The following is a 24,132-nucleotide window of genomic DNA, read 5'->3' on the forward strand; positions in this document are numbered from 1 at the left end:
GTTTTTTTGCAGTGAATAAACTCAATATGGTAGGTTAGCCTATACAAGATTGCTGATCATCTATGATTTTCTTTTAATTTCTTTATTTTTGGCTGCATGGGGTCTTCGTTGCTGCACGTGGGCTTTCTCTAGTTGCGGCGAGCAGCGGCTACTCTTCGTTGTGGCGCGCGGGCTCAGTAGTGGTGGCACGCAGGCTCAGTAGTTGTAGCTCGCGGGCTCTAGAGCGCAGGCTCTAGAGCGCAGGCTCAGTAGTTGTGGCGCATGGGCTTAGTTGCTCCGCAGCACATGGGATCTTCCCAGACCAGGGCTTGAACCCGTGTCCCCTGCACTGGCAGGCAGATTCTCAACCACTGTGCCACCAGGGAAGCCCTTCTATGATTTTCTGACTACGAAGATTGCCGAGTTCATACTGTACAACCCTCCACCCGAGCTGCAGGAATATTTTGTGCCACTGTCAGCCACCGATCGAGATTTCCCTTTTCAGAGCCAGTGCTGTGGCTGGACCGGCCCTTGTGGCTCTTATTATGATTGCAAGATGCACCTCAGCAACATCAGAGAACTCTGACAAAAAAACAAGTTTATTACTCACAGGTCCTGGAGGGTACAAGGCACCCCTGGGGCCACACAGTTGGGGGGTGAGGGTTGGAGAGAGAGAGAGAGGACCAGCGTTCTGCATTTATCGGGGTCCAGGGAAGAATGCCGAGGGTGTCTGGGGCTCTCTCTTTACTGGTGAATTTAAAACATAAGCGTGGAGGGACTTCCCTGGCGGTCCAGTGGTTAAGACTCCACGCTTCCACTGCAGGGGGCATGGGTTCGATCCCTGGTTGGGGAACTAAGATCCCACATGCTGTGTGGCATGGCCAAAAATAAAAAAAAATAAATAAATAAATAAATAAATAAATTAAAAAAAAAAAACATAAGCGTGGAAATTAAAGCTCAGCAAGAGGTCAAATGGTCAGTGATCTAAGTCAACCAGAGCTTTCTAAGAGAAAGGGAACTTTATAGGTGTGGCGGCCTGGATCTTCATCTGGTTGTACAGCTGGCAATGTGGTTATTTCTGATGAATGTGTATTTAAAGTGGATGTGTAGCCAATCAGAAGCTTAATGTCAGGCACTTACATTACAATCAGAAAAGCTAACTGTCAGGTGCTTACACTACAGTGCGCTTTCCTGGATTCCGCATGGGTTGAAAGGAATGAGCAACAACTGTCAAATTAATATTTCTAAAGATTGGAGGACACCTCTCGTTTTAAAGTGACGTGAGAAAAAAGCTGACACTGCCCCTTCTTCTGGAAATCACCACAAAACAAAGACAACAGGAAATATAAATCAAACTACATCCTTGATGACACTAGAAGATATAAGTAGCCCCAGAACACAAAATGAGGGAGCATCCAACAGGGGAGTACGAAGATGCTGCAAGAGAATGCCCGTGATTGCTCATCTCAGCAAAAGTAGCAAAGCACAGACCCTGTAAAGGAGGTGACACATACAGGTGGGCAAAACCAGTAATTCCTGATTTTGCAAAGCTCTGTGAATCAGGAATGGCACCAAGGAGAAGAGGGGGAGGCAGAGCTAAGTGAGAAATCAATAATCATGCCATAGTTGCAGGAAGCAATCTGTCTATGAGGCAGGTTAGATACAGTTGCTCAGTCTTGTTGGCTAAAAGGAAGTAAAGGCTATATTAGCCTACATACCCCATCTCATGAAAAATGTGACTATGAAACAGGATAAATTCTTCCTAGCCTGAATATGACCTGACTCAAATAGCTGCTTCGAGAAGATCTCACCTCATTCAAGGAAAAATAACAATCCAAAGGGATCCAGCCCTAAGAATATAATCTGCAAAGGTTATTCACTGCCACATTGTTTGTAATGGCAAGATATTGGAAACACATCCAATGTCCATCACAGGCAACTAGTTAAATAAAATATAGTATCTCCAAACAATAGATTACTGTGCATCTGTTGAAAAGACTGAAGTAGCTTGTACATACTAATGAAGTACTCTATGTCAGCCAGGATGGCCTACGTCATAATGCAATAACAAACACAACAAAACTTTATTCTGCAGTCATACAATAGGCGTTCTTGAAGCAGCGGGGAGGTTCTGCTCCATATAATCTTTACTCAAGGACCTGGGTTCATCACCTAGGACATCATAATCATAGCAGCGGGAGGAAGAGGGAAACAGAGAATTATGAACCTGCTGTAAAGCCCTTCTACCCAGCAGTGACACATGTCACTTCTGATTACGTTTCATTGGTTAAAGCAAGTCATATGATCATCTAACTGCAAAGGGTCAGAGAAGTGCATTCCTGCTGATTAGCCGAAAGGAGAACTGGAAACAATTAATGAGCAGCAATGTTTACTATCATCTCCCAGAGATATTATTAAGTGAAAGGAAAAAGCATGCTTTATTCTTCATGTTAAAAAAAAAAATATTACATATACTGTATATTCTTGATAGGCACTGAGTATTTCTGGAAATCCATGTTGAAAATAAGGTGATAGCTCTAGGTAGGCATATAAAGACTGGGTGGTTTAATTTTCTTGAAGGCTTAATTTTCACTATATATGATTTTGCATTTTATGCATTTTATACCAGATACATGTGTTATCTACTAAAAACATGAATTTAAAACCAAACTAAAGTAAAAGACATGCCCTTTGACCCTAAAACATAAAGGGCAATATAAGAAATTTATCTGGATTTGCATCCCTTTGAATAAAATGATGTAAGGGTTTCCCAGAAGGAATGTGTGAGTCCAGAAGAGACTTTTTAAAATTACTTAAATTAATAACGACTTAGTAATCATGGCTTACAAATAAAATTTCCAAATGGGGGACACTTTTTAAACTCAGAAACAGAGTCAACAGGTCTTGTTCTGAAATGAATTGATAGTGATCAATGTCTATGAAAAAGATGACCAGATCCCCACACGATGCAGCTACCCATTTTCAGCCAGAACAACTGAATCATAAATGCATTCGTTTGTGAGGAGTGAACTCCTGACAAGTACACATTATGATTTGATAACAATCAACTAGAGAGAAACAGATTCTTGATCACAGCATTATGGATAAGGTATGAACTGATCATCTGTCCATCAAAGAAAGCCCAACTACTTTCTAAAAGCAGCAGGGGCCTATATCAGGGAGAGAAGGATGTTCTTTCCTTATATAAACTGCATGTCTAGTACATTTCCCCAGCCCAAGATCATTTTTTAATATAAACGTCATCTTGTTACGGAACTCGCTGTGCTTTCAAAGTTCCTTAAATCACTAATTAGTTATGCCACATTAATAGCAACTTCCAAATTCTGTATCTTTCCATACTGATAGTTCTGTTGGGAAAAAAATAAAAGACCAGATATTTCTGGGCCCTTGAATACCACCCTCTACCCCACATGATGGCTTCATGCCATATACCTCCATTCCAGAAACACAAGAGCTCACAGCTGAAATAAACCACCCCAATGCCTCAGTTTGGGACTTTGACCACTGGGAAGAATGAGGCAGCGTCTTGAAAGTGATCACACAGCTAGGATCCACTTTGCTCTGGCTCTGTGTCCTGAGGCTGGAGTGGGAGAGGTTCTGAATATAAATAGAGCTCATCACTGCTCCTTTCCAGCCATTCTGCCTCAAAGGGCTGCCCAGTTTGCGGGTGCCACAGCAAACCTAAGATGAAAGTAGATCTCGAAATAGCCTGCACATTAAAAGACAAGTTCAAGGACAGAAGGAATAAAGGGTGAAGTAGGAGGGAAGGAAATGCTTTCTTGTTATGGCCTGCAATTAAATGGTGTCACATAAACGTGGATTCTTAGAAAGCCGTAGGAGAAATCAGCACCTCCTCTGCTTCTGGACCAGGATGAACCATGAGTCCTTAAAGGAATAGGGCGGCCCTAAAGAGGAAGGCGCCTAATTCGCATGAACTATAGAAAACCAAGGTCCCAGGGGAACCCCAATTCAGCCCAAAGAAAGTGACTCTATAATCAGAGTATACCTGCTTAGGGGACTTGTCCTATTCTATGTCTTTTTGTTGTTTTCAACATGACCAATAGAAAAAATTAAATTTTTAGTAAGAATCTATATAAATACATCCACTAATAAGAAAAAAAAATGCTTTGCCAGACCACCATCTGTCCTGATTTTCTATTTTGGAAATACTACCATATTATCTTGATTTATACAAACAGCATTTATCGAGCACCTACTACATGCAGGGAACTAAGTTAGATACTAGGAATACAACATTAAGAACGTCACGACCCCAGACCTCAAAAGTTTACTACCTAGACATGTAACGAGTAACTCAATATAACAGCTTCAGTGATTAGAGTGCTTGGCATCTGATGGGAACTCAATGAGTACTTGTTGAAAAACAAATTTTAAATAGATGAATGATAGAGTTGTAAAAAAGACAATGCTTAAGCCTGAACTGGTTCAAGGGAGACATCACAGATGAGGCAACACATGAACTAAGAATTCACAGATAAATTAAAATTCTCCAGGAGGATGGGCAAGGACGGAGGCAGGCTTCCAGGCAAAGGCACATTCATGGACCTGCAGATATATCAGCACTGCAGCAAGGACGTATACGGGGAGGTGGTAAAAGACAAGGTTTGGAGTGTAGGTGAAATCTAGATCACGAAAAGCAGTCTGAGAAGTTTAGCACTACTGCTGGAAGCAATGAGGAGGTCATTATAGTTGTATATTGAAATAATCTCCTAAGCAGCCATCTGGAAAATGAAATTGAGTTCATCAAGAGTGGATAGAAGGATGAAAGCCAAAATCAGGCATGGAAAAGAGGAGGGTTTCAGAAACTCTTCAGGAGAAGATGGAATTGGGAGGGAGGCCTTGGTGGAATCTGGGAAGAAAAGGAGAAGACGACAAGAAGGATAGCTCTAAAGATTCCAGCTTGGGTGACTCTAAAATACATGGAGAGTCTGACTGGAGAGATGGTGAATGAGCCTGGGGTTAGGAAGGAGACACAGGTCATAAGTTCTATTTGGGGACTTTGACTTTCAGGTTAGTTGGAATCAGAAGGGAAAATCCAATAGGCAAAGAGAGTAGGTTGTGAGGCCAGGAAACATGGATAAGATTAAAACTTGAGGGTCACAGAGTCATCAATACCAGGAGCTCTTGGATAATCTGAAGGTAATAACCAGTCTCATAATTACCATAAAAGCAAATAACATTTATTGTTATTGATAACAATATGCCCTGCCTAGTGTTTTATATGGATTACATGTAATTCTCATAACAACTCTTTGAAGTCAATATAATTATTATCTCCATTTTTTTCAGATGAGTCAACTGAAACCTACAGAGGTTGTCTTGTCCTAGGTCTCACAACCAGTCAGTGCTGGAGTTGAGATACTGCCTTCTCTCTGGAGCAGAGAAGTTCTAAACAAGAGGACACATCCAGAATCCACCCCAAAATGTGTTTTGTTTGGCTAGCACAGCACTTTCATAAGTTAAATTTGAATGACTTTGGCCATAGCCCGCACCCCACTCCACAAGTACACCACCCTCCCGAGCATACCATTTTGTCTTAATCCCACCTACATAACTTGATGGACACTGAGATGAACTGCCCAGCTCCCCTTTCATGGAAGGACTTGTCACAAGCAACTGTCAGTTCCTTCAGGGTTTGCCTCAGCTGTAGAGAGCTGCCTCTCCCAAGATCACATCTTTTACAGGGCAGCCCACATCCAAGGACTGACGGAGGTGAAATAAAGGCCACGCCATCTTGGCCCAACACAGGCTGACTCTGATGGGCCATTCCAACTTCAGAGCCCTGGTGAGTTTGGACGAGGCTGTCAGCATGCATCACAACTCACCATCTTCTTCCCAATCCTGCTTCCTTTCCCTCCCTCCCATGGGTGTTATTCTCCAGGGCACTTCCCAATCAACATTTTGCTCACTAAACTCCATCCCAGAGTCTGCTTCCTGGAGAAACCTGCCTATTCCTTGAACACAGTGAATTTTGACACCTACAAAAGGCTCAAGCACTGTCTTAAGAGCTTCTGAATCTTTAAGACTTAGACACCTTTGTGTATGAACAAAAGCAAGTGCAGAGCGTCTCAGTTGCCCGTTGAACAAAAGTTGACTTGGATTACTTTCCAGGCAAGAAAATCCACTAGGAGCTCAGTCTGGGGTTGCTCCAACCTTGGCTCCCATCTGCCTTCCCTACATCTTTATTTTTGAATGCCTGCTTTCCAAGCCTCCAAGCCTACAACCTAACTGTCTAAGGCCCAGCCCCAGGCGAGTTCAACAGGGCATAAAGTCTCAGGCTGTTGACCAGTCTCACTCCTGCCCCATTCATCGACCAAGTAGATGTAAGCAGAGGGGTTAACACATATCTCACTGGCACACATTCATTCCTTTGGCTGAGAACTTTGCATGCCTCCCTCAGTATCCTCTGTTAAAATGCAAATAAACTTAGTATATACATGCATATGTCTTCAGTATTTACGTATTAATAAAAAGATGAGAAAGACTTATGCCAAAATGTAAACAATGGTTTTTCTCTGGGTTGTAGAATTGTTGGTATTTCTTTCTGTTCCTTTTCTACATGCATATTTTCTAAAATCAGCCTGGGGTGTTTTTATAATAAGGAAGAAAATGTTTAAATGATTTTTCAAAGACAAAAGGGCTGGACCCTTCTCCCCTACGGATAACCTTGGGAAAGGAAGCCCATTAAACTATGAGCGTGAGAGGAAGGTATTAATACCTTGCGGTTAATAAGTTGGAAAGCCAGCCAGCTGATCTCAGAGCACTGAGGAAAATGAGATGTTGGAATAGTTCTGTGTTAGATGAAGCTGGCCACAGTGAGGGGCCACAGTTTTATGATTAAGGCATCCGAGATCAACCAGAGCAGGAAGGCTTTGCAAAAATGGACACGGGAAATATTACACTAATCTCATGCCTCACCCTCCTGTCATCCATCCTTCTCCGCCAGCCCCCAAGGCACGCAGGAGAGAGAGCCTACAGCTAGGGGCGCTTTCACTCTTTATGGGGGGCAGGGTGGGGGGCGTCTGCCTGCCTCCCTTCCTCCTCTGATGATTTCTGAATGAAGTCCCCTTTATCTTTCGCTCCTTCTTTTTTTTGGCCGCGCAGCATGTGGGATCTTAGTTCCCCAACCAGGGATCGAACCCATGCTCCCCCCACCCCCCACCCCCTGCAGTGGAAGCGCAGAGTCTTAACCACTGGACCACCAGGGAACTCCCCTATCTTTCACCCTTGAATTTCGAGCCTAGAACAAGGCCAAAGCACTCGACGCCTTGTCTCGCCTTCTCCAGGCCCTGCCCTGGCGCTTCTCACTGTCCAGGATGGCGAAAAGCTCTCCAAACAGGAGCCCAAACAAGAACGCCAGGAAGAAAGGGCGCTGACCCGTACAGCTGGCCTATGCTCCGTGGATGCCTTCCAGCAAAGCCCGACTTCACCTGCATCTCCACGCCCCTGGCCTTGTGACCTTGCAGCCCTCCCCGCTGGCTCGCGTTCACCACAGTTCTCCCTGGGACCTTGCTGTCCCCTGGGGTCTGCCGCCTCCCCACTGCCCCCAACCCAGTGCCATCCGCCTGCGTGTGGGAATGGGCAGATGTCTTCCCAGCCCTGTGGCAGACATAGGAGACTCAGGGCTGAACCCTGACCTCGCTCTGCCCTGCGTGGTTCCCTCATATCTAGATGTTACCAGAGCCACCCAGATTAAAGCTTGGCCCGGGGAGTAGGGAGGCAGGGAGAAAATCGACACGCCCCAGCTTCATTCCTTTTCTTCTCTGTAGCGGACAGGCTCAGCACTTTGCTCAGGTCCCCTGGCGTCCCTTTCTATCACTTTGTGCATCAACCAGGTCCCTGGCTTTTACCTTTACCAACAGCACCTAAGGGTCTTTTCTGAAAGAGCTCCCAGAGCCCACTTCACCTGCAAGCCTGGAAACTGGACGTGTCCGCGAATGTATGTCCCCCGTTCCCGACCTCCTTCCCCCAGTGGTCCCTGACCAACAGCTAATGGGGCAGGAACATGTGAGCCTCAGCAGTCTTGCTGTGGGGTGGGATGTACCCTAGAGTTCCCCTGGCAGTGTAGGGGGGCAGGGAGCTATTCTCCGGGCTCTCCTTCCATGCACTGAGGCCCCACTTCCTCCCCCGTCTCCCTGGCTACTGTCTTGAACACATCACTTGTATGTGAACCTTCTCTTCGGGTCTGCTTCTGGGGTATATCACGAAGTCTCTCTCCCTCTCCCTCTCTTCTTTCTTCTTGCTAGAAGCGGTGAGCTCAAACCCCTTCCATAGTCTACATTCCTTCTACCACAGTTCAGCAAATCTCACTTCTTATAATAGAGAGACCACTGACTTTTTTTTTAATGTTTTTCTAAAGAAATACCAAGAAGAGTGATTCAGCACAATTTTCTTTTAAGAAGACAGATACACTCTTGAAAAAATGGGAACCCAGGAACCCTCTTGGACTTGGCAATAATAGATGGCTGACAAGAGCCTTGGGCCATTTATCTCAGAATTTTAAACTTAGAATACCCGACCCCTTTATTGAATTTCATGTTAAACTTGTTCAATTATTTTCAACCAAATTGCAAGTTATCCTCCAGATGCTGAATTTGACCTGCTTTTTGAAAATGGGTTAAAGACATTGTCTGTGCTCCCCCTGACATCTGACATTGTTCCATAATTAACATTAACTTAAAAATCGGAGCCAGCCCTCTTTGCAACAAACTGTCAATCAAATGTGGTCTGCAGAGACCTGAGTAGGTTTGCTTCCGATTGGTTTTAAAGTTTAATATGATAAAAGAAGCTCCTGATACTGGGCTAATTTCTTCTTCAAATCAATGCTGCTTACGTGGTACATTAGGAAGCGCCATTAAGCTCGTGCATCGTATCACAAAGCCAAGAATAAGTTAAACCATTTGCCATAAAACAAAAGATCAGCCATAATGTCAGTCTAGAAATCTAGAGTCCCAGTTTTTGGTGGGGGGAGAGAGGATTGATGCTTGTCTTTCCACCAATATTCTAGACTGACTTTAGATATAGCATTTCATAGTCTCTAAGTGAAGATGTTCCAAAGAATGGTGGCGCTTAATGAGATAATGAAAGAGATTCCATCAAATTAATTTTCATCCTCTTGTGAATTTCATTATATTCTGCCAAACAGAACATAGTAAAGCAAAGAACTATTACCAAAGTTGTGGGTAATTTTGAAATTCAGGACCACAATTAAATCTGAAACAAGCATTGCTACTAAATTACTAGCACATTTCTATTGTTAAATTCTCCTCTTCATAGCCAAATGAGTAATACCTGGACCAGAAATAGCAAACAACTCTTGGAAAGCAGGAAATTACATGTGGTGTGGAAAGAAGATTACATATGGTACAGAAAGGGCTGAGCAAATAATATTAGCTAAGCTTTCTGAGTGCTTATCATGTAACAGACACTCTTTTAGAAGCTTTATCACATTAAACCATTTAATCCTCACAGCAACTCAGCGAGGTAAGTACTATTATTTTCCCCATTTCCCAGAAGAGAAAATGAAGGCACAAAGAGCAGCCCATGTGTCCTTGTTACACAGTTTTAAGTAGTGGTCAGGATTCAAACTCACAGTTTGACTCCAAAGCCTCTACTCTTACCAACTATGGAATCAGGCTGCCTCTGACACAAGACTGGTCTGATCAAAAAAAAAAAAAACACCTTCTCCACAATCAGCCAGGAAACCTAAACTTCCTTCCGTGGACCAATTCCATGGAAAGGACAGGGCCTCAGAAGGCCTATGTGAACATGCAGATGAGAGAGGAAGGCAACACCTAGTGCCCAGTGACCCTGGCACCACTGAGCTGTACGGATGGGCACCACTCCCAGAGACTACAGTGTGAATGGCGCCCTTGGAGGTGGGCAAACCTGAAGCAGAAGTAAAGTGATCAAGTCAGTGAAGCACTGAAGATGCTTTGGATGAGAGTAAGGTAGAGAGAAAAGGAGGGAAGCCTGAGGGGACTTCTAGGCCAGCCAACCAGTGGCGTGAAGGCTGTTGACACTTGATACAAAGGAAAAACCTCAACCAAATGGGAGCTGGGAGATGCCTGAAGAAATTTTGGGGCTGCTCAGAATTCCCACAGATTGGATCAGCGCTCAGATTTGCTATGAATTTCTAACCGCCCTGAATTTCATTGACCTCCTCTCAAATCAATCTCAACAGGATTTACTCTGGGTTAAAGAGTAAAATGACTCCCTTCCCAGCCTCCTCCACAGATATCCCCAACATGCTTCCCCTCCAATAACACCCACCCAGACGCACCGTAGGTTGTCATACTTGTCTACCTTTGCTGAGTTCTCTTAGACTTCTCCTTACTCACGTGGGAAATGCCTGATGGTCTTTTAGGACAGCTACTATATCATCTATAGTACTGACATAGGTATAAATATAGATACAGGTATATAGAGAGCAAACGTGGTGTATATAGTATAGACTATACAGACATTCTATAGTTTCAATGGCTTCTCCAATGCCCTGAATAATTCCATTTGGTTCAGCTAATGGGGACTGGTTATTTACAATGGACCAGATGCTGTGCTCAGGCTTCAAAGGTAGATGTAAAAGTGATACCTTGTTAATACCTTGTGATACCCTGCTACCCTCATATAAGCCTCCTAATCCAGAGCCTTATAACTCTCAGTATGTATCAGCCTCACTTGGAGCACTTTATATTTTTGCCCAGGCTACACTCTGTAGAAATTCTGATTTACTGTGTTTCATCAAATCTAAGATGTCACTGGCTATCCGAAGTGTATTTTATGTACAACTAAGAAAGAAAAATGCCTCAAATAAAATTATGGCACAATTCCTTTCCCTCACATCAATTATAAGAAGCATCTGTAAGAAGTGTTGATTTCTGAAATGTGGAATGCGGGGGAGATTTTCATCTAAGAATCGGCTAAGAATAGTAGTTGGCCTAGTCTGGGGACCTAGGCATCGGTGTGTTTTAAGTGAGACTTAAGTGAGTCTAATAAGAACCAGTGCCCTGATACCTTTGCCATATATCTTATTATTCAGCCATTCTTTCATTCGTTCAAGAAGCATGTTTTGAACACTTAGTGAACTGTAGATGCTGTATGTGTGTGTGTGTGTGTGTGTGTGTGTGTGTGTTGTAATACATAGTAGACATTAATATGGCATGTTTCCCACCCTCAAGGAGCTTATACTCTAGTATGGAAGAGATAGGTAAATTAGTGATTAGTGATTACATTTTCTGTCTCCCTCACTAGACCATGAATGCAGTAACTTTTCCTTAAATAAAATGGCTCTATTCCTAATAGAATGGGGAGAGAACATGCAAACTTTCTAACGGATGAGGAGCCTCACCTTTGTTATACTCTAGTGCCTCACCTCTCCATACACCAGACCTCATACATCAGAAATGCATGGAAAATATTGCTGTTTCCAGCTAAGAAGCAACTGGACTTTTAGAAGTAATAAACACACGGAAGGAGAGGTGTACTTGGCTAGCAATAGCTGAAAAGCTAAGCACCATTGGCAACAGAGTCAGGGAGAAGACAGAGATATCACAAAACTAAAATAAAAAGTGAAACACAGAAGAAAAAGAATGGCAAGCTGCAGAGGTGGTGGATAGAAGACATGACATTAGAGATTAGAAGCAGCCAAGACCACAAAAATTACCAGCAGCAAAAAGTGACAGTGGAGAAGAGACCTGGTAACAAAGAGTCAGAGGGGGAAAAAAGGACTAGAACATTAGCAGCTTGAGTACAAACAGAATCTCGACAGCTCTTGCTGGCACCACCTGAGGAATTTGGAGAAGGAATAAGTTCTACCTGAAAGACACTTCGTTACAAAGTAGAAGATCAATTGATGTTAATAAGCATTGAGATTCACGATTATTTTCTATTATTAAAAATTGCCATCCAACCCCATTTAAAAGCTTTGAGGCTTACAGGGTTAAGATTGAGTCATACAGAAGATTCCCCTTTGAGGAACTGCTGGTAAAACCAGTAGAGCAGGCTCTACTATACTTGTGTCAATGTGACAGCTTTGTTTCTAGATAGATGTAATCTCTCCTGGATGTTAGTCATCACTAGAAAATAGAACTCCCCCCTTAGACTTTACCCGGAAACCTTTTACTGAGTTTGCCTTACATATTTACACTTAACACGCTTACACCCTACCTCCACCCAAAGTATGGAGTTTAAAATATATTAATGATTAATCCAACAGAGAGTTCACAGTAGGTTTCCATCTCTAAATCGTGTTCTAATTCAGGTATCTCTCTTCTTCCTTTGAATAAACTAGTCTGTAGATGATCTAGCATAGGCTCAGCCCAAGGGAACTCCCCACCACACTCAGAGCACATCAGCAAATGACTTCCTGAAATACTCAGAATTCTACCCATAAAGGAACCAGAGGATATGCAAACCCAGTACCAGTTTCAAAAACCTGTCAATAATGCATTTAATAAGAGTAAAAGTATAGATGGATCGTAAGGTTAAATTAGCAAACATTCCAGACTCTTGGACTTGAGCACCGGCGAACAATCCATCAAATGAAGAGCATATATTGAATGCCTGTCTTGGGCCTAATACTGTGTTTCACCTGTGAGAGACTTTAATTATGAATGAGATAATGATGATATATCATATATTCATCTATCATTTATTGAGATGCTACTTTATACCAGGTATTAAGAGACAAAATCTCACAGTCCAGTGGAGGAAAGAAACACAAAAACATATAATTGGTACTATGAGGAATTTAGCACAGCACCTGATAATTCCATATGCCAAATCCATGTATGCTGACCTGAAGGTGCACAAGTGTTCATGTGACCACTAGAAGCTCAGTTTGGCTGGAGCAAAGGACTCATCATCAGGAAATATAGAACACGAAGCTGGAAAGCTAGGCAGGGAACTAAATTATTAATGGCTTTGTAATAAGCTATGTCGAGAGGTCTGAATTTTTTTCTGGCAGTGGGAACGACCGAAGGGTTTTAAGTAGAGGAGTGGCATAATCTACGCTCTGTGGGCAACGGTGAAGATGATTAAAAGAGGTGAGTCTGATACAGACGGCCAATAGGTGCATGAAAAGATGTTCAGCATCACTAATTATTAGAGAAATGCAAATCAAAAATACGATGAGATATCACCTCACACTAGTGAGAATGGCCATCATCAAAAAGTTTACAAACAGTAAATGCTGGAGAAGGTGTGGAGAAAAGGGAACTCTGCTACACTGCTGGTGGGAAGGTAAATTGGTACAGCCACTGTAGAAAATAATATGGAGGAGGTTCTTTAAAAAACTAAAAATAGAATTACCATATGATCCAGCAGTCCCACTCCTCAGCATATATCTGAAGAAAACTCTAATTCAAAAAGATACATGCACCCCAATGTCCATAGCAGCACTATTTACAATGGCCAAGACACTGAAGCAACCTAAATGTCCATCGACAGATGAACAGTTAAAGAAGATGTGGTGTGTATATATATTCCATTATATATATATTGGAATATTACTCAGCCATAAAAAGAATGGAATAATGCCATTTGCAGCAACACGGATGGACCTACAGATTATCATAGTAAGTGAAGTAAGTCAGAGAAGGACAAATACCATATGATGTCACTTACATGTGGAATCTTAAAAAAATGATACAAATGAACTTATTTACAAAACAGAAACAGACTCACAGACATCGAAAACAAACTTATGGTTACCAAAGGGGAAAGGGGCAGGGAAAGGGATAAATTAGGAGTTTGGGATTAGCAGATACAAACTACTATATATAAAAGAGATAAACAACAAGGTCCTACTGTATGGCACAGGGAACTACTTTTAATATGTTGTAATAAACTATAATGGAAAAGAATGTGAAAAAGAATATATATATACACACACACAAATCACTTTGCTGTACATCAGAAACTAACACAACACTGTAAATGTACTATATACTTCAATAAAAATAAATAAATAAGGCGGTGAGTCTGGAGCCAGGGAGATCTGTTGAAAGTATAATGGTCCCAGTGTATGATGACAAAGGCTTGAACTAAGCCAGTGGTGCCAGGGATGCAAAAAAGGATTCCAAGACATGTTTAGGAATAGAACTGACAGAACTCGGGCTGGATGATGAGTTTCTGAAAGAAAGGGCAAAATCAAGAGTGGCTTGGGCAGCTGTATAGGAGCTTTTTATAGAAATTGATTACAACAACAGGAGTGAGTGGAGCAGGAAGAAGGGGCAGGTAACAGGTTCCGCTTCAGTCTCGTTAAAATTAAGATGTCTCTGAGACATCCAAGTTCAGATCTCTAGTAGCCATTTGGAGCAGAGAAATAGCTGAGCCAGAGATACCTGTTCTATCTTCAAGAGACGTAACTAAGGAGACAAGAGAGGATGTATACATGGAAACAATTAATGAACAAAGAAATGTGGAGTGTTTTAGATGCTAAATTCCTTAAAGGGGGTAATCATGGGTTCAGAGTTCAAAGAGGAGGGAGAATCATGCCAGCTAGCAGAGTAGGAGAAAGGAAGCTTGGCCTTGAGGGATAAGTGGAATTTGGACAAGCAGAGGAAGGGCATTTCAATGGCCAGAACATGCACACGCCAAGTCAGAAGGTGGAAGTGGAAGCTTAGGTTAAAGAGTACAGCCCTGATGACTGAAAAGCAAGGGAGGAGCAGATTACTAGGGGTCCAAAAATCAGGAAGAAGAATGAAGTCTTATCACAATAGAGAACAAGAAGCTGTTACACATTTTTGAAGAGAAGAACATCACGATGGAAATGTTTAACCACTAACTCCAAATGTAGTCTATAAGATTCATCCCATGGGTATTCATGTTTGTGCCCAATACAAAGTTATCATCTCTTCAGTAAAGCCCTTAGATCATCTACGTTTATATACAGCATTCTTAAAAAAGGAAAATTTCCCAAAGATATAGAAGGTGAAGAAGCAGACTAACAGTGAAATTTCACAATGCCAAGTATCATTACAATAAATTACTCTGCCTAACAAACATTTCAATGTTCTACAGATGGTCCATAATACCAGTGTTCTGTTGAGCAGCTTATAACATGCCTTCTGTCTGAGAAATCCTGTTTAACACATGCATTCCTTCATCTTCGACCACCAGGGTCACTTTCTGTGGTGACTCCGAAATATTCATGAGCTACCCCAAATCTTGGGTTACGAACAAATGACGGGAACAGGAATTCCTTTTTTCTTAATTAACAGTTGGGTCAAGAACCTAACAAAGGGTTTTCCTGCTCCTCTGGGTAGGAGAGTTAGCTTAGGAGTCATAGTTTAAATAACAGGGAGCCAACTTCTTCCACTCAGTTCATGTGACCTGAGCAGACTGGCAGAATACCTCCACCCACCACCATGCCCACCACCTCCACAGTGCCACTGGTAGGTGTATGACTAGGGGTGGTCCCTGTGATTGGTTCAGGAATGGATACACAACCTGAGTTAATCCAATGAGACCCTGGCAGATACTGCTGAGGACTGACACAGCCCACCCCTTCTTTCTTGAAAATTAAATTCTAATTTTTTTTTTAGTTATTGTGTAACCTTAGCAATATCCAAGGGCTCATACCTAGCCCCAGGGTATAAATGTTAATAAACCTAAAACTGGGACTTCCCTGGTGGTCCAGTGGCTAAGAATCCGCCTTCCAATGCAGGGGACGCGGGTTCGATCTGTGGTCGGGGAACTAAGATCCCACATGCCGCAGGGCAACTAAGCCATGTATCGCAACTACTGAGACCTCACACTCTAGAGCCCATGCGCCACAACTAGAGAGCCCACGTGTCACAGTTACTGAGCCCACGCACTCTGGAGCCCATGCACCACAACTAGAGAGAAGAGCCTGTGTGCCGCAACTAGAGAAGCCCACGCACTGCAACAGAGCCCATGCACCGCAATGAAAGATCCCGTGTGCCACAACTAAGACCCAATGCAGCCAAATAAATAAATAAATAAATAAATAGAAAATAAAGTCAACAGAGAGAGAAGCATTGCCTAGCGATAGACAAAAATTCCTGATGATATTATTTGAGCATCTAGATCCAGTTTTCCATGAAGTTATCCCCAAATTTTTCAGTTATGTGAACCAAAACATTTCCTTTTCCACTCTTCCTAGTTTGAGTGGCATCTCCTCCACTTGCAATTTAAAGAACACTACACACGCACAGGTAGGAAGGGAGAAAAAAAACTGAGATAACATGGAAAACCCCTAGCAGAGTGTCTCGTACGTAGTAGGCACTCAATAACAACGGTGGAACCTAAACCTATGCTTTCTGTACCTCTTTTATCCTTCAGTCAAATCATCATCATCAAGAATAACATTAAATAAATGCCAATACTCTCCAACTTCCTCCACCTCCCTAATCGCAAATGTCCCAATAAGCTTGAAATAAGACCTATCCAAGCATCCATACCAGCCCCCAAAGCAAGTTAGAAGAAAAAGGAAGCAAGGTGGTCAACTTATAGGACATTTCCTTCCTTCCCTTCCTACTCTAAAGAAAGTTCTTCTCATGTATTAGGTCACTTTACTATAAATTATCCCCAGCTGTTTCATCCTCAACTGCCAAATGGCTGTGAGTGAGTCCCAGCATTTTATCAATTATATCACTTTCACAGGTCACATCTGGTTCAGTCCTCTGTCACAGCACATTTGGTTTATATACTAATGTTTGTCTGCTCTACAAGATCTCAAGTCCCACAAGACTGGGAAGAGTCTTCTTCGTTGAACACTTGGTACCTAATGCAGTATCTTACACACTGAAGGCATCTAATAATGCTTGCTGATTGAATAGGTGACTGAATTCCACCTCAAAGTCTCCCTTAATTTATATGAGAAAGCAGGTGTCTTCTTTAAAGACGAGCCATGCCAGGGAATCCAAATACACCAGATTATTTAACTATCAGGAGCGGTTCTTAGTTGCAAGAAGCAGAAGAAAAGTCTGGCTGATTAATTAGAAAAGAAGTTTATTTAAAAGATACTGGGTAGCACATAAATTGCTAGGAGGTCTGGAGAACCAGATGCAAGGCTTACCTTTTAAAAACAAAGCCCAATTTCGACCCACAGAACTGGCCAGATGAGGAAACCAGCACCGTACTAAGCACTGGCAGAAATGCTGCCATGGTCACCAGTTCCACCAAAAACGGAGGCTCCAATCCCAGCATGTTTTCTCGTGTTCTTCACGTGTGAACTGCAGACTCACGCAGATGTATCTGGTTGCAGAGTCTGGGTCCCATACTTGCATCCTCACGGCAAAAAGATTTGAAATTTGCATCTACTTCTAATATTAAGGAGGTAAAAATTCACTATAAGAGAGGTTTGCCTAAATATAGAAAGACCACGCAAAAGATGATGAACAGTCATGAATGTAACACACGCTCACTACTTCGGACTTAGAATTTTAGGCACAAAGTCATCTGCGTGAGTCCCACCTATATCATCTGGACCAAAGCCCCTAAGGAGGCAACAACTGATTCCAGGTCCCTCAGAGGTGGCTCTTCAGGCTGTTCTCCTCTGGTCTGCTCTGACAACAGCCCCTAGGCTGACCCTGGGGCAGGGAGGAAACCAGAAAAGGATTGAGAAAGGTGTGTGAATTTGGTTTAAGAAACTTGTCTCAAATGATTGGTCGAAAGTGAACGCTAAGGAATTTCCATCCATTAACTCACAACCTTGGGAGGTAGGTTGTATTTTACTTCACTCTACATCAAGGAAATCGAACAGCAAAGAAGGTTGTTCAACTGGGATTCAATACCACTGCCAACCCAGCTCCATGCCACCCACCTTCTCTGATGGACCCCATTGCACTCTAACAACATTTTTAAGTCCTCTGGCACTTGTGTATTTAAAACTTCTCAGCTAAAATACAGAAGTATTTTTATTTCTGCTTCTATCGTTTCCCAAATGTTTACTATGGCAGATTCTCCAAAAATGCTTCTTGAACAACACAGCATAGACTTCACAAAAGCTTAAATCATCTACAATCTCTGCCTTTATTGACCTGAACCCTATGTATCACAATTGCTGAGAAAGCCTTTTTGCTTCCTGTGAAATAACTTCAACAATTATAGCATGCCACATAATACATTATAATGCTCTTTAACCAGCATAACTACATTTACCCTCACAGGCACTCGTTTTTCTGTAATTACTGCTTATATGAAAATAAACCTCAGCTGAAAGCAATGAGAAAAATCAGTGCAAAATAACACCTCTCACTTGCCAACACCGCAGAGACGTTTACCAATATGTACACACCATTTATGTGCACTGCCCACTGAAATAGCACTAACACTTCACAAATTTCTCTAAGAATAAATCTTATTGACAAGGCAACAAAATGAAATTGAAAAATGCTGTCAGCTCAGTGATTTATTGACAAATTATCCTTGATAATCAGTAACTGCTGATTTCAGGATTTCTAACAGAACCCGCTCTAGTGAGTGCTAACTGTATTTTATTGATATCCCACGGTGAGGACATTGTTCATTATTGTTACCTTTTGTCTTTAAAGGAAGGAAACTGTTGTCACGGCAAGACATAGGTATGAATCCTGGCTCTGTCTCTTTCTATCTGTTAGACTTTGGGTAAATTATTTCACCTCTCCTTATATGCCTCTATTTTCCTATCTTACAACTGATATATCTCAGGATTTTTTGAGAAGGCCGAACTAAAGGCATTAACAAGCAGGAAATTAATAAATGTTAATATATTTAACATAAACTCACAGTATAAATTTCCAGCAGAATTCAGTGGTAGAATTAATATTACTTGCCTGATACACTGATGTACTTCCTTTAAACTGGGCTAACATGCTTTATAATAGACCAGAAGGAGATCAGATCAAGATTGCAAACTAAGAACATGTTAAAACCTTTCTCTCATCTCAATTCCCATAAATGACAAGAAAAAAATTTTAATTGAAAACAGCACTAGAAAAGAAGACTTGGTGTCCTCAATGACCAGAAATTATAAAAGTTCCTAAAAAATTAAAGGCAGATGAGTTTATATTGAAGGAAGAAGTAATAGCCAAAACACACAAAAGACAGAACTGATGAAGAGTGTGAGAGTATCTTTGGGCTCCAAGCTGAGAGACGACAGATGAAAAGAACAAGAGGGTTGCTTCCATGTCCTGGCTATTGTAAACAGTGCTGCAATGAACATTGGGGTGTATGTGTCTTTTTGAATTATGGTTTTCTCAGGGTATATGCCCAGTAGTGGGATGGCTGGGTCATATGGCAATTCTATTTCATGGACGCAACCTAAATGCCCATTGATAAATGAATGGATAAAGAAGATGTGGTACATATATACAATGGAATATTACTCAGCCATAAAAAGGAACGAAATTGGGTCATTTGTAGAGACATGGATGGACCTAGAGACTGTCATACAGAGTGATGTAAGTCGGAAAGAGAAAAAAAAATATCGTATATTAACACATATACGTGGAATCTAGAAAAATGGTACAGATGAACCTGTTTGCAAGGCAGAAACAGACACACAGACGTACAGAACAGACATACGGGCACCAAGGGGAAGCGGGGGTGGGATGAATTGGGAGACTGGGATTGACATATATACACCAATACATATAAAATAGATAACTAATGAGAACCTACTGTATAGCAAAGGGAACTCTACTCAGTGCTCTCTGGTGACCTAAATGGGAAGGAAATCCAAAAAAGAGGGGATATATGTATACATACAGCTCATTCACTTCGCTTTACAGTAGAAACTAACACAACACTGTAGAACAACTATACCTCAATAAAAAAATAATAAAATTTAAAAAAAGAACAAAAGAGGATCCAGAGTCAACCAGAAGGGTGACTGCTTGAGGCAGAGTCATCCAGGAAGTTCGAACCCTTTGACCTTTCTCCTGTGCCAAGCAGATTCAGTAGAGGCTTCCGTCCCTAGCAAGGAGCAATGCACAACCAGGAAGATGTCCCTCCTGGTAGTCAGGACTTGGTACAGGATTCACTGCCACCCAGAAGGAAGGGAAAGCCTCCATCACTGAGGAGGCCACAGGCTACTTCTCTGCCTGGAATCCTGGAAACAGGCCAGGTAATCAGATACAGCAGAGACAGACAAACCTAGGAGCTCAGATCCCAGGTGAGAATGCAAATCTAGCAAATATTTAAGGAAAAGTAATCCTCTGAATGAAAGGGACCACAGTCATCATATGGATAAACTAATATCCAAAGAAACAAAGATAACAAATGAGACTTTAAAAGAAGTATGTATGGAACATATAGTTAACATCCTCAGAGGAATAAGAAGACTTCTTCTTTTAGCAGAAACACAGTATAAACAACAACTAGGGAACCTTCAAAAGGAAGACTGTAATTATTGAAAAAAATTTTTAAACTCAATAAATGTACTGAGTAACAGAAAAGATATAACTGAAGGATGAACACTTAGCTAGAATATACAACTAAGGATCCTCCTAGAACACAGCTCAAAAAGGTCAAATAAAAGGTGAATATGGAGGGACTTCCCTGGCGGGCCAGTGGTTAGGACTCTGCACTTCCACTGCTGGGGGCCCAGGTTCAATCCCTGGTCAGGGAACTAAGATCCCACAAGCCATGCAACACAGCCAAAAAAAAAAAAAGAACAACAACAACAAAAAAAAAGTGAATATGGAAAAAAAAAAAAAGATTCAAAAGTTTCAACATCTGCCTAATAGGAATTCCAAAAAGAACAGAGAGAAGAAATACTCATAGAAATAACAGAAAAAAAGATTTTCAGGAAAGATAAAAATTCTCAACAAACGTCCAGCAGCTCACAGATATAGAGAACAAACTAGTGGTTACCAGTGGGGACAGGGAAGGGGGGTGGGGCAGTAGAGGGGTATGGGATTAAGAGGCACAAACTATTAGGTATAAAATAAGCTACAAGGATATATTGTACAACAGCAGTCCCCAACCTTTTTGGCATCAGGGACCAGTTTCACGAAAGACAATTTTTCCACAGACTGGGCAGGGGGATGGTTTGGGGATGATTCAAGCACATTACAATTATTGTGCACTTTATTTCTATTATTATTACATTGTAATATATAATGAAATAATTATACAACTCACCATAATGCAGAATCAGTGGGAGCCCTGAGCTTGTTTTCACTTGCCACTCACTGATAGGGTTTTGATATGAGTCTGCAAGCAATTGATTTATTATGGTCTCTGTGCAGTCAAACCTCTCTGCTAATGATACTCTGTATTTGCAGCCGCTCCCCAGTGCTAGCATCACGGCCTCAGCTCCACCTCAGATCATCAGGCATTAGATTCTCATAAGGAGCGTGCAACTTAGATCCCTCACATGCGCAGTTCACAGTAGGGTTCGCGCTCCTATGAGAATCTAATGCCGCCACTGATCTGACAGTAGGCGGAGCTCAGGCAGTAATGCGAGCAATGGGGAGCAGCTGTAAATACAGATGAAGCCTCACTTGCTTGCCAGCCGCTCACCTCCTGCTGTGTGGCCTGGTTCTTAACAGGCCACGGACCAGTACTGGTCTGTGGCCCAGGGGTTGGGGACTCCTGTTGCACAACTCGTGAAATATAGCCAATACTTTATAGTAACTATAAATGGAGTATAATCTTTAAACATTGTAAAGCACTATATTATACACCTGAAACTTATATAATATTGTAAATCAACTATGCCTCAATAAAAACAAATGAATAAATAAAAAGCTTCTCCACCTCTTTCTTATTGATAGACAATATTACCAACCCCCAGCTCTCCAAAGACTCAACTCCAATGCCACAAAATTGGAAGCCCTGCTCAATGGCTGAGTGACATCTGCATGTTTTCAGAATGTTTGCTGAAGGGACTTCAAATCCTGGTATACTGGTTAATGCTTCCTTCATGCTTCCTTTGCAAACTTGATCTTTGCCTTCACTTTTATCACCCAGTGTTCTGTGTGTTCCCTTAGGGCCAGTTATGGCTGCGTTCCATGGTCTACAAAACTTATCCATGCACGGAGCCGTCTTTGAAATCAAAGGCACGCCATGCTCAGACCTACTCTAAATGCTGCGTGAGTTTCTCATCCAAACTTTTGATCCGCCATTTGTTTTCTATTCCCTCTCTCCTGGGATCCTGGTCCAGATGGCACTTTTCACTGGTGCTATGCCCCATTCCTGTCACAGAACAACAAAAGTTTAATTTCCAAATATGGAAGCAATGTTTCAGGGTTGATGCCATTCTATTATGTAAGGTAATATACTTCTCGAAATATTTTTAAGATTTGGATGTCTGTTACCACAACTGATCACTCTTCAAGTTTGTGTATGTTGACTAGACTATAAATATTTTAGCAATGGATTCACTCATGTTTTAAAAACACTATGCACTTACAAAAACACAAGGCTCATTATCCATAGAATATTTCATGTACCTTAGGCAAAATACTTTTACATGCAGTAAGGCAATACAAAAAGGTTAACAGATGGGATATATTTGCATTAGAATCTTACTCATAGAAGTGAGGAGGTTAGGGCTTCCCTGGTGGCGCAGTGGTTGAGAATCTGCCTGCCAATGCAGGGGACACAGGTTCGAGCCCTGCTCTGGGAGGATCCCACATGCCGCGGAGCAACTGGGCCCGTGAGCCATAACTACTGAGCCTGCGCGTCTGGAGCCTGTGCTCCGCAACAAGAGAGGCCGCGATACTGAGACGCCCGCGCACCGCAATGAAGAGTGGCCCCCGCTTGCCGCAACTAGAGAAAGTCCTCGCACAGAAACGAAGACCCAACACAGCCAAAAATAAATAAATTAATTAAAAAAAAAAAAAGAAGTGAGGAGGTGAAACCTTTTTTTCTTAGGTAGTTACTTGGCAAATAGATTTAGAAATTATAATGATGAGAATCCAATAGCAGAATAGGAGGCAATTCTCATTTAAGTGTCCCCATGCAGTCTCATTTACATGGGGGGTGGGGGGAAGAGAGAGAGAGAGAGGCCTAGTAGAAAAAGTTGTGAACGGTAATAAGTGACACGATATGTAACTAACCATATTTCCAATTAACAAAATAATTTGTATAATCAATTATTGAAAGGAACTGTACAAGACACCAGAAGAGATACAAAGAATAGTCCATTTCAAAATAATTTGTATTATCAATTATTGAAAGGAACTGTACAAGACACCAGAAGAGATACAAAGAATAGTCCATTTCAAAATAATTTGTATTATCAATTATTGAAAGGAACTGTACAAGACACCAGAAGAGATACAAAGAATAGTCCATTTCCTTAAAGAGGTAAGATAACTCCTCTGCTTAAAAGAATTCAATAGTTTCCTCTGCCAGGGTTCAATGGGCCTCTGTGACCAGGACCCTAAGCATGCCTCCTTACACTCCATAATCCAGGAGTATTAAACTACCTTAGTATTGTTATTTCACTTTTTCTTATCTATGTACATGCTGTTCAATAGCCTGTCTACCCACCCAGTATTAGTCATCCTTCAAAATCTGACTCAGCTCCTCTTCTGTAAGAGAATTTGCAAGAGATACCACCCGTTGGTGCCACAAATGTGTCTTCAACAAGCCATGCCCTCTTTTGCTAACAATGATTCTCCATTTGCAAGGCAGCTTCTGGCTTACTCCCAAGCCCTGGTAGAGAGTGAAAGCCAGACCATGGGGCATCAAATGGCATTGCAATTTGAACTGTCTATCATGAACTGGGTGTTTATCTGATCCACCAAATCACAAAATCGACTGTTCAAAGCAGCATTCCATTATACATTAGAAATTGTACAATACAGATCAGACTCAGCATGTTTGGAAGGGACATCTCTCCCCCAATCCACCTAGGGGGTCATTGGGAGTTTCTTTTAATTAGTTAAAAGAGGAAGAAAATGCTTGGTCCTGGTAACAGATACATCTGCACTTTATGCCTTTCAGGCCATCCCTGAAAGACAGTGGTTAGTATAAACCCTCCCCACAAGCAGAACTTTGGGTTATCTGCTTCACGAGAAGGGAAAAGCCAGTGAGGTCTAGATCTACACTGACTCATGGGCAGGGGCTAATAGTGTGGCTGGCTGGTCAGACTCGAAAATAAAATTGGGAAATTGGTGGTGAGGGTGAGTCGGGGAGAGATATGTGGATGGA

The sequence above is a fragment of the Balaenoptera borealis genome (assembly GCF_965194805.1).
Source record: "Balaenoptera borealis genome assembly, chromosome: 17".
NCBI lineage: Eukaryota > Metazoa > Chordata > Mammalia > Artiodactyla > Balaenopteridae > Balaenoptera > Balaenoptera borealis.